Here is a 10,668-nt window from a genome sequence, read left to right as displayed (position 1 = left end):
GAGCTGGAGTGTAGGTCTGCTGGCTTTGCTGTCCTCCTTCTCTTCCTTCTCTTCTTGTGCATTTCCAAAGGAGGAAAGTGTCTCTTTAAAGCAAGAGCCTGCATCCGGCGTTGGTCCCCTTTCTGAAGGTTATCAACACTGATCCAATTCCATTGTCTGTAGTCCCTCTCCCTGAATGCACTCGATGCATGGCTTGGGTGGCTCCTGTGAGACTCGCCTCTCTCCCCACTCCCAGGTCAGCAATCTGGTAACTTTGTAGCCCTACCTCTATTCTTTCCCCAGACTGAGGTCTGAGGGCTTGTGTCTGATCCCTGAGACCTGGGGCCTACTATACTCTTAACACTGATTTAAAAATGAAAAATTATCTTGTAGTCATTAAAGGAATGAATAAATTGGTCAGAAATCTCACAAAACACTTCCAGCCTGTATGGTTGGAATAAAAATTCTACCAATTATTTAAAAAAAAAATACTACACAAACTCTTCCAAAGAATAGGAGATGTATACTCAGTACACTGTAGCATTAATACCCAAAGCTGACAAGGACTATCAAGAATAGGAAATTACAGAGGATTCTCACTCAAAAACACAGGTGCAGGAGTCTTAATGAAAATATAAATAACCAAATCAGTGATATATTAAAAGCATAATATAGTTCAACCAATGTGTACTCATCTCAGAAATGTGAATTGGATTTTGTCAAATGCTTTTTATGCATCAATTGTGAGGACCATGTGGTTCTTCTCTCTTTTCTTATTAATTTGTTCTATCACATAGATTGATTTGCGAATGTTGAACCATCCTTGTAGCCCAGGAATGAATCCCACCTGGTCATGGTGGATAATCTTTTTAATCTGCTGTTGGATCCTGTTTGCTATGATCTTGTTGAGAATCTTAGCATCCATATTCACCAGTGATATTGGTCTGAAATTTTCCTTTTTGGTAGGGTCTTTGCCTGGTTTGGGGATCAGGGTAATGCTGGCTTCATATGAAGAGTCTGGAAGTTTTGCTTCTGCTTCAAGTTTTTGAAACAGCTTCAGGAGAATAGGTGTTATTTCTTCTTTGAAAGTTTGGTAGAATTCCCCAGGGAATCCGTCAGGTCCTGGGCTCTTGTTTTTTGGGAGATTTTTGATCACTGCTTCAATCTCGTAACTAGATATCAGTCTATTTAGGTTGTCGATTTCTTCCTGGTTCAATTTTGGGAGTTTATATTTTTCCAGGAATGCATCCATTTCATCTAGGTTGCTTAGCTTATTGGCATATAACTGTTGATAATAATTTCTGATGATTGTTTCCACTTCCTTGGTGTTAGTTGTGATCTCTCCCTTTTCATTAATAATTTTATGAATTTGGGCTTTCTCTCTTTTCTTTTGGATTAGTGTGGCCAATGGTTTATCGATCTTATTGATTCTTTCAAAAAACCAGCTTCTAGTTTCATTGATACATTCTACTGTATCTCTGGTTTCTACCTCATTGATCTCAGCTCTAATCTTGATGATTTCCCTTGTTATGTGTGGAGTTGGTTTGATTTGTTGTTGATTCTCCAGTTCTTTAAGGTGTAGAGACAGCTGCTGTGTTCTGGATTTTTCAATTTTTTTTGAGGGAGGCTTGGATGGCTATGTATTTCCCCCTTAGGAGTGCCTTTCCTGTATCCTATAGGTTTTGGACCAAAGTGTCTTCATTCTCATTGGTTTCCATGAATTGTTTCAGTTCTTCTTTGATCTCCTGGTTGATCCAAGCATTCTTAAGCAAGGTGGTCTTTAGCTTCCAGGTGTTTGAGTTCCTTCCGAACTTTTCCTTGTGATTAAGCCCCAGTTTCAAAGCATTGTGATCTGAGAATATGCAGGGAATAATCTCAGTCTTTTGGTATCGGTTGAGTCCTGGAGCAAATAATCCAAAAATTTGTATGGAACCAGAAGAGACCCCGAATCACTAAGGAAATTTGAAAAACAAAAATAAAACTGGGGGCATCACATTACCTGATTTCAAGCTTTACTACAAAGCTGTGATCACCAAGACAGCATGGTACTGGCATAAAAACAGACACATAGACCAGTGGAACAGAGAGCCCAGATATAGACCCTCAACTCTATGGTCAGTTAATCTTCGACAAAACAGGAAAAAATATACAGTGGAAAAAAGACAGTCTCTTCAATAAATGGTACTGGGAAAACTGGGCAGCTATATGTAGAAGAATGAAACTTGACCATTCTCTTACACTGTACACAAAGATAAACTCAAAATGGATAAAAGACCTCAACGTGAGACAGGAATCCATCAGAATCCCAGAGGAGAACATAGGCAGTAATCTCTTTGGTATCAGCCACAGCAACTTCTTTCAAGATATGTCTCCAAGGCAAAGGAAACAAAAGCCAAAATAAACTTTTGGGACTTCATCAAGATCTAAAGCTTCTGCACAGCAAAGGAAACAGTTAACAAAACAAAGAGGCAACCCACGGAATGGGAGAAGATATTTGCAAATGACGATACAGACAAAAGATTGATATCCAGGATCTATAAAGAACTCCTCAAACTCAATATATACAAAACAGATAATCATATCAAAAAATGGGCAGAAGACATGAACAGACACTTCTCCAATGAAGTCATACAAATGGCTATCAGACACATGAAAAAATGTTCATCATCACTAGCCATCAGGGAGATTCAAATTAAAACCACATTGAGATACCACCTTACACCAGTTAGAATGGCCAAAATTAGCAAGACAGGAAACAACATGTGTTGGAGGGGATGTGGAGAAAGGGGAACCCTCTTCCACTGTTGGTGGGAATGCAAGTTGGTGCAGCCTCTTTGGAGAACAGTGTGGAGATTCCTCAAGAAATTAAAATTAGAGCTTCCCTATGACCCTGCAATTGCACTACTGGGTATTTACCCCAAAGATACGGATGTAGTGAAAAGAAGGCCCATCTGTACCCCAATGTTTATAGCAGCAATGGCCATGGTTGCCAAACTGTGGAAAGAACCAAGATGCCCTTCAACGGACGAATGGATAAGGAAGATGTGGTCCTTATACACTATGGAGTATTATGCCTCCATCAGAAAGGATGAATACCCAACTTTTGTAGCAACATGGATGGGACTGGAAGAGATGATGTTGAGTGAAATAAGTCAAGTAGAGAGAGTCAATTATCATATTGTTTCACTTATTTGTGGAGCATAACAAATAGCATGGAGGACATGGGGAGTTAGGAGAAGGCAGTTGGGGGAAATTGGAAGGGGAGGTGAACAATGAGAGACTATGGACTCTGAAAAACAATCTGAAGGGTTTGAAGAGGTGGGGGGGTGGTAGGTTGGGGGAACCAGGTGGTGGGTATTTGAGAGGGCACGGATTGCATGGAGCACTGGGTGTGGTACAAAAACAATGAATACTGTTATGCTGAAAGTAAATTAAAAAAATGATAAAAAAGAAATGTGAATTGGTTTAATATTAGAAAAATGTATTTATTTTTCAGAACTGTAACTGAATTAAAAGAGAAACATGTAATAATCTCTGTAGGTATAGAATGGGTATTGGTGAAAAGCAATATCCATTCATTAAGTATTTAATCTTAGGAAATTAGGAACAGAAAGTTACCTTCTTAGCATGAGTAAGGAAAGTCTACAGCAAAGACCATAGTGAAATAAATAATACTGGCCTATGTGTCTCTTTTTTTTGAAATAGAAAGATATTTACTGGGCACCTGGGTGGCTTAGTCGGTTAAGCCTCTGTCTTTGGCTCAGGTCATGATCCCAGAGTCCTAGGATCAAGTCCCTCATTGGGCTCCCTGCTCAGGTGGGAGCCTGCTTCTCCCTCTGCCCCTCCCCCTTTCATGCTCACTCTCTTTCTCTTGCAAAAAGATTTTAAGGTAAAAATGTGAGTCAAAATGCTGCGTGATATTATTCTTAAAAAATATATATGTATGCAAACATGGATAACATTTTGAAGGATAACCACCTAAATAATAATGTTCATTTTTGGATTTTAGAGGTTCTATGATTTTTTAATGTTTCATATCTACTTTTGAATTTTTCTATATTAAATATGCATATATGTGTAGTTTTATATGGGAAGACTATTGCCTAACTCATTGCACTGCCTAAACCATGTGTGAATATATGATGAAGAATAGTTCTGATTTGTAATTAGAATCTTATTTTTCTATGCCTAGATTGAGTTGATTTCTCTTATTACATCTCTTTCTCTCCAAGGGTACTAACCCCATTGGTACTTGGGTTGGGATTTTTTTGCCAAAATAAATTATATTTTAGATTCATCAGAGGCTTTTGATTCAGGGGCCTTAGGGACCTTTTTATTGAGTTTATTTTTCTATGCACCATATTTGAAGAAGGTAATAAGGAGGGTCTTTAATTTAAAAATCTGTTTGGCCTCATAGAAAATGAGAACACCCATTTTTGAAGACCTAGAGAGGCTTCTTAACTTCCCTTTACTTCTTGAACTTAGCTATCTTCCCTTTCCTTAGAGTGCACAGACAGTTCCTCATTTGAAAATAGGATGGTATATCTTGTAACCCAGCAACCATATGTATATTCACAGTGAGTATGGGTTCCTAAGGTCCTAAATATGTGCTTAGATGCTCCTACTGGTATCTTGTTGTTCAGTTGGAGGTTCACTTATGTCACTTGAGGTACAGCTTCCAAGTGAAACAACAAAGAATGTCAAAAGTAAGTACTGAATCTTTTAGTTGTCAGGTACCTTAGTATTTGTAACTGATGGAGAGGATATTTTTGCTTTTCTTTATATAATATGTTTCACTACATATTTTAATCTGGGAGAGAAAATAAAATACTTCTTTTTTTTTTACATTAAAAAAAGATTTTATTTATTCATTTGAGAAAGAAAGAGAACACAAGTGGGCGATGAGGCAGAGGGAGAAACAGGCTCCCTGCTGAGCTGGGAGCCCAATCCCAGGACCTAGAGATCATGCCCTGAGCTGTTCATGAGCCAAAGGCAGATGCCTAACCATCCAAGCCATCCAGGAGCCCCCCTTTTCTGAAATTTTTAAAAGCAGTTTCCACGCCCAACATGGAGCTTGAACTCACGACCCTGAGATCAAGAGTGGCATGCTCTACTGACTGAGCCAGTCAACTTTTCCTCAAATACTTCTTTCAAAAATTATTTTTGATATTAAGATAATTTTTGAGATTTTTTATAGAGCAAATGAACCTTCATCAAATTGACAACATGGGCGGACTCATTTAATCTATCATTAAATTGATAGCTTCGCAGGTATAGTGGTTTGATTGGCACACAGAAACAAGTCTCCAGGTGTCTACGAAACTCTCACTTTGTCTCCATTTCTTCTATCAGGTGTCTATCTATATATCTATTACATTTAGCTCAATTATCAATGGGAAAGATTCAATTAGAAAAATCTCCTTCTATTTTAGCACCAGTGTCACTAATCATTGATCTGTCTCATAAACCCAGTTTAATATCTCTCCCCACCCCTCTTTTTTGTAATATCTGCAACCTTGGCATTATACTGGGGAACTCTTCTTGATGGAAACGGATACTATTCACTCATTTCACAAAAGTAAAGTGAGCTTCGTATCTTTGATGCAGGAAACATACATTTGTTGAGAATAATAAAAAAGTCAGAGGAAACTATTTAGACACCAAACTAATTGGGTCTTATGGGGATGCTTTTTAAATTTTCTAATGGGAGAAGACATGAAACATTATAACAACTTTAGCCAATAAAAATACAATGTAAGCCACATTTGCAATTCAGAATTTTCCAATAGTACCATTTTCAAAAGTGTAAGAAACAAGCAAGATTTTTTAAAGTTATATATTTCTCTATCTCAATATATCCAGCATATTACCATTTCAGTGACTATCCATAATACAATTATTGAGATATTTTATATTAAGCTTTCTTATCAAGTTTTCTAAATATTATATGTATTTTATAGTTGCTGCATATCTCATCCAAACCAGTCACATATTTTGTTTTGAAAGATGACCTTTTATCACTCTTATGTACAGGAAATTCAACAGAATCCACTCAGTCCAGTTTGGTGACCAGTTCTTTAGCCTTTGCCTTTTCCAACTTGGCAATGTGAGCCATGGACTTTTGACCCAGGATGTTTCCTCCCCAGTGACAGTGGATTTCATCCTATCTGTCAGTCATTGGTCCTGATAGCTTCCACCTGCTTAGCCAGAGCTCCTTTGTCTTCTGAGTTAACCTGTATTAAGGTGACAGTGGTGCAGGTCTTCTGTGGACCAGATGCACCAGCCTGGCCTTCCCCTTGATAATGCAGTAGGGAACCCCCATTTAATGACACAGGGTGGGCAGGAAGACAACCAGCTCAGTGGGATCCAAGTATGTGCAATCATTACCATCTGAGCCTTCTTGTTTTCCACCAAGGTGGTGACAGTATTAATGCCAGCTTGCAGAGAGGTGACCTCTTACTGGGGACATCTCCTTTGCAGGAAGCTTTCTTCTCAGCTGAGCAAACCATTTCTACTTCTTCTCTTGCTTTGTCTCTGTATTTGTGGGGCAGCTTAAGCAGTTGAGTTGTTGTTTGGCAGTCCAAGACCTGGGCAAATTGGTTAATCACAGGAGGTACTTTTAGACGTTTATAGAGAATAGCCCTTTGCTGCTGCAGTTGGATATAGAAGAGGCATTTGACAAAGCAGGTAAAGTCCCTTTTGGGCTAGATGTCCTATCTGATGCCAAAATTCTTGGCCCTTTTCTCAAACAAGGGATGACCACCTCTTGGCCTCCTGTTTCTTCATGACAGCAGGGGCCAGGGCCAACTTCTTTCCCTTGTTTTCTTTCCTTTTGGCATCTTGGATGGCTGAAGGAGAGAGTGAGACAAGCCACACTTTCAGTGTTCAATAATAAATCACATGTGGCTAATCAAAAAGAATGTACTCTTGCCATTTGCAATGATGTTGATAGAACTAGAGGGTATTATGCTAAGCAAAATTTGCCAGTCAGAGAAAGACAAGTACCATATGATTTCAGTCATATGTGGAATTTAAGAAACAAAACAGATGAACATAGGGGAAGAGAAGGAAAAATAAAATAAGATGAAAATTGAGAGGAAGGCAAACCATAAGAGATGCTGAACTCTAGGAAACAAACAGTGTTGCTGGAGGGGAGGTGGGTGAGGGAGAAGGGATAATTGGGTAATGGGCATTAAGGAGGACACTTGATGAAGTGAGCACTGGGTGTTATATGCAAGTGATAAATCACTAAATTCTACTTCTGAAACTAGTAAAAAAAAAAAGGAAAGTATTCAGGCCACTTGGACGCTTAAAAAAATAATTCATATGTGGCTAATGGCTACTGTATTAAATAGCAGAGACCTAGAACATTGATTGAAGGTAGCAAAGGGCTGGATAGACCATGTATTCAATTAGGCATTTCAGAACAACAATTATGTTGCTCTTGCCCAGACCCTGAGTGATTGTGTAGTTGGCCTTTGGTCTTCTTACCACATTGAATAGATATACTGATGTATGTATAAATTATATTAAGAAGGAGAACATCAATAATATAGAGGAAAATTCTGGAACATATGGTCATTTTTCCTTCAGAATGGATATGACCAATCCATTAAAAATATAATTAAATAGATGTTGGCAAAAAACATCTCATGAAGAGCTCTCTTTTGCCCATGTTCTCTAAAATACATCCTCATCCTTTTCACTAATGTGAAAAATCCACTGTAGAGATTCATTTCTTTATTTATATTTAATATATATGTTTAAATGATTCTGGTTGTGAAAGGGCAAATTCATCAAAATTTGTCATGCAAAACTCTGTGACAGACACTATATTTAGTACTGGGTATAAACGAGAATATAAGATGTTTAAATTCCTTTCCCAAGTGGCACTTATAGTTAGTTTTAAGGGAGGGGAAGATAGATAATTTTGGAATGTGTTGATTATTAGGAAGAAATTTAAAAAGACTGGTGTATATTAGAGTGAAGAGATGGGAGGAGTCTCACCAAATTTGGTGGTCGGGGTCAGTCCTAGAAGTAGATGACATTTGAATTGAACCCACAGTGACAACATGTATCCAGGAGTGTGCTGACAGGAGAACAATGTAGGCAGATGGTTCAGCATGTGTAGAAGCCAAGTAGGTCTACCTTGAGGATCAGACAGAAAGCCAGATAACCAGGATGTGGTCAAAGACAGTGGGGATGGGAGATGACTAGTAGGCTATGGCATAAGCTTTGTTTTATGGATAATAAGAAGCTATTGTTGCATTTTAAGTTAGGGAGGGACATGGACTAATGAATATTTAAAAAAAAGTCCCTCCAGCTGTCATGAATGAAAGAGTAGTTGAGAGGCAGAAAGAGGGTAAATAGAGAATTCAGTTCAGAGAGACATGTGGGATTTTTGTCTAGTATACTGTGCTGGTGAGCTTTTGTTGGATTAGAAATATATTTCATTGTAAAAAGATGCTCAGTTGCCCCTTAACACAGATTTGAACTGTGTGGGTCCACTTATGTGGAGATACTTTTTCTTTTTTAATAAACACAGTAGAGTACTGTAATTGTATTTTGTCTTCCTTATGATTTTCTTTAACATTTTTCTCTAGCTTACTTTACTGTAAAAGTACAATATGTAATACTTACAATATGCAAAATATGTGTCAATTGACAGTTATTTGTAAGACTTCTTATTGGTAAGTCTTCTGGTCAACAGTAGGTTATCAGTAGTTATATTTTTGCAAAGACAAAAGTTATACACAGATTTTTGATGGTGCAGGGTGTTGGTGCTTCTAACCTCTGTGTTTTTCAAGGGTCAACTCTGTGTGTGTGTGTGTGTGTGTGTGTATTTAGCTTTCCCTCTCTTTCAGGTGATAGTGAATAGTAATAGACAGTATGAAGACTTATCTTTAAATTTAACATTTTATTTTGAAATTATTTCAAGTTTATAGAAAGCTTGCACAATTAAGAATAGTACAAAACACATCAGTATCCAATGCACATATTGTTGATATTTTATACTACTTACTTCATTATTTGCTGTATGTCTCTCTTCATAACAGGTTTTATGACACATTTGTGGTTAAAATACAGATATCATGGCCCTTAACTACTGTATCCTTACATACTGCAGTGTGTATGTCTTAATAGAGATTTTTACTTGCAAATCCAAAGTAATGTACTTGCAAAGTCAAGTAATGTTCTTGACTTCAGTGAATTTAACACCACATCAATAATTTTATTAAATTTGCCATCCATACTTCAACTTCGTTCCTGACCAGTAACATCCTTAATTGAATTTTTCTCCCTTCTAAACAGTACCCAAACTAGGTCAGTTATTGTATTTAATTGTTATGATTCTTTAACCTTCTTTGTTTGGAATATTTACACAGCCTGTATATTTTGTTATTTTTTTGAGGTGCACATTTTTGAAGAATATAGTTTCCTTCCACTTCCTTTTTCAATAAAACTTCTTCAGTTAGGGTTTCCTTGATGTTTTCTCCTGATTCAGTTTAGGTTTTTCATTCTCAGAGTACTATATAGATGGTATGGTTATTTTCAGGGTGACACATATGATCACCAGGTCAAGTTGTCCAATTCTATGGTCATTACATTATTTTTTTATAACTAACAAGCAGTCTATATGAATACACTTAAAGAACACACAAGTTTTCTATTCCTCAACTAAAATTTCCCCAATTTTGTATCTCTCGATGGTTTTTGCCTGATTCAATCTTTGCTGTAGTGATTGCCAATGTCTGATTTCCAACTCAAGGTCTTGCTCCACATATGTGGGCTGGCCCTTGGCATTCTACTATGAACAAGAGTTCTCCCTTCCTATCAACTTATACTTGATCCATCGCCTGTGTATATGTTTGGACTCATGAATTCTTAGTTTTCAATGCTTATAATTCATTTCTGTGCTTACTAATTATGATGCTCAAGTTGTCACACATTTTGCCAGTGGGACCTCCTTCAAGTTGGCTTCAGTGGACCTTGTTGCAAACCCCATTGTCTGAGGATTTCCTTACTTTTGGCATAGCAAGATGTTGCATGTTCACCTGTACCTACTCTATTTCAGTCCTGGATCAGCCATTTTTTAAGGGGACCTCTGTTCATTCTTCTTGGAGCTCTAGGGTAAGCTCAGTGCTTTTTGGTTATCTTTTTACTTAGCCATTTTAGTGGGCTAAAGAATACAAGCAAGCATATACATGTATAATACAGAATACAAATATACATGTATTCATAGACATGAGCATATATAAAATGCATATATATCTTTATATACATGTTTTCAGAATTATAAATTTATGCTGAAACTTCCCATTCTAGTCCAACCATTTAGGATTCTTTCTTATCTTTCCCCAATCCATATTGGTATCTTTCTAATTCCTTATAAAAATCTCTGACAATCAACATGTTCTCATTATTCAGTCCTATAATAAATCTAAAATAGTTTCAGCATATTTTCATCCATACTCCTAGAAAAAAACAAGTGTACTAAAAAGATTTCAGGATCTGTTCATATTACTTCCTATCCTCTTTTCAGACCAAGACTGAGAGGATATAGTTAGATAATGTGTTCATCAGAACTTGCACTAGTCCTTTCTTTTCCCCACTGGTGTGGTTATGGTATTCATTTGAGATGAAAATTGGTTGATTTTTTCCAGTTCAGCTTTCAGTTGTATGTCCTCC

At 37.2% G+C, this 10,668-nt stretch overlaps 1 pseudogene; it reads right to left on the bottom strand.

The window, feature by feature from the left end:
• Window positions 1-6,031: 6,031 nt before the first annotated feature.
• Window positions 6,032-9,231, bottom strand: LOC116877545 (annotated as a pseudogene).
• Between the last annotated feature and the right edge of the window lie 1,437 nt (window positions 9,232-10,668).

This window comes from Lontra canadensis, unplaced genomic scaffold, assembly GCF_010015895.1.
Source record: "Lontra canadensis isolate GAN:19392208 unplaced genomic scaffold, GSC_riverotter_1.0 scaffold53, whole genome shotgun sequence".
NCBI lineage: Eukaryota > Metazoa > Chordata > Mammalia > Carnivora > Mustelidae > Lontra > Lontra canadensis.
This window is presented reverse-complemented; position numbering and strand designations above follow the sequence as displayed.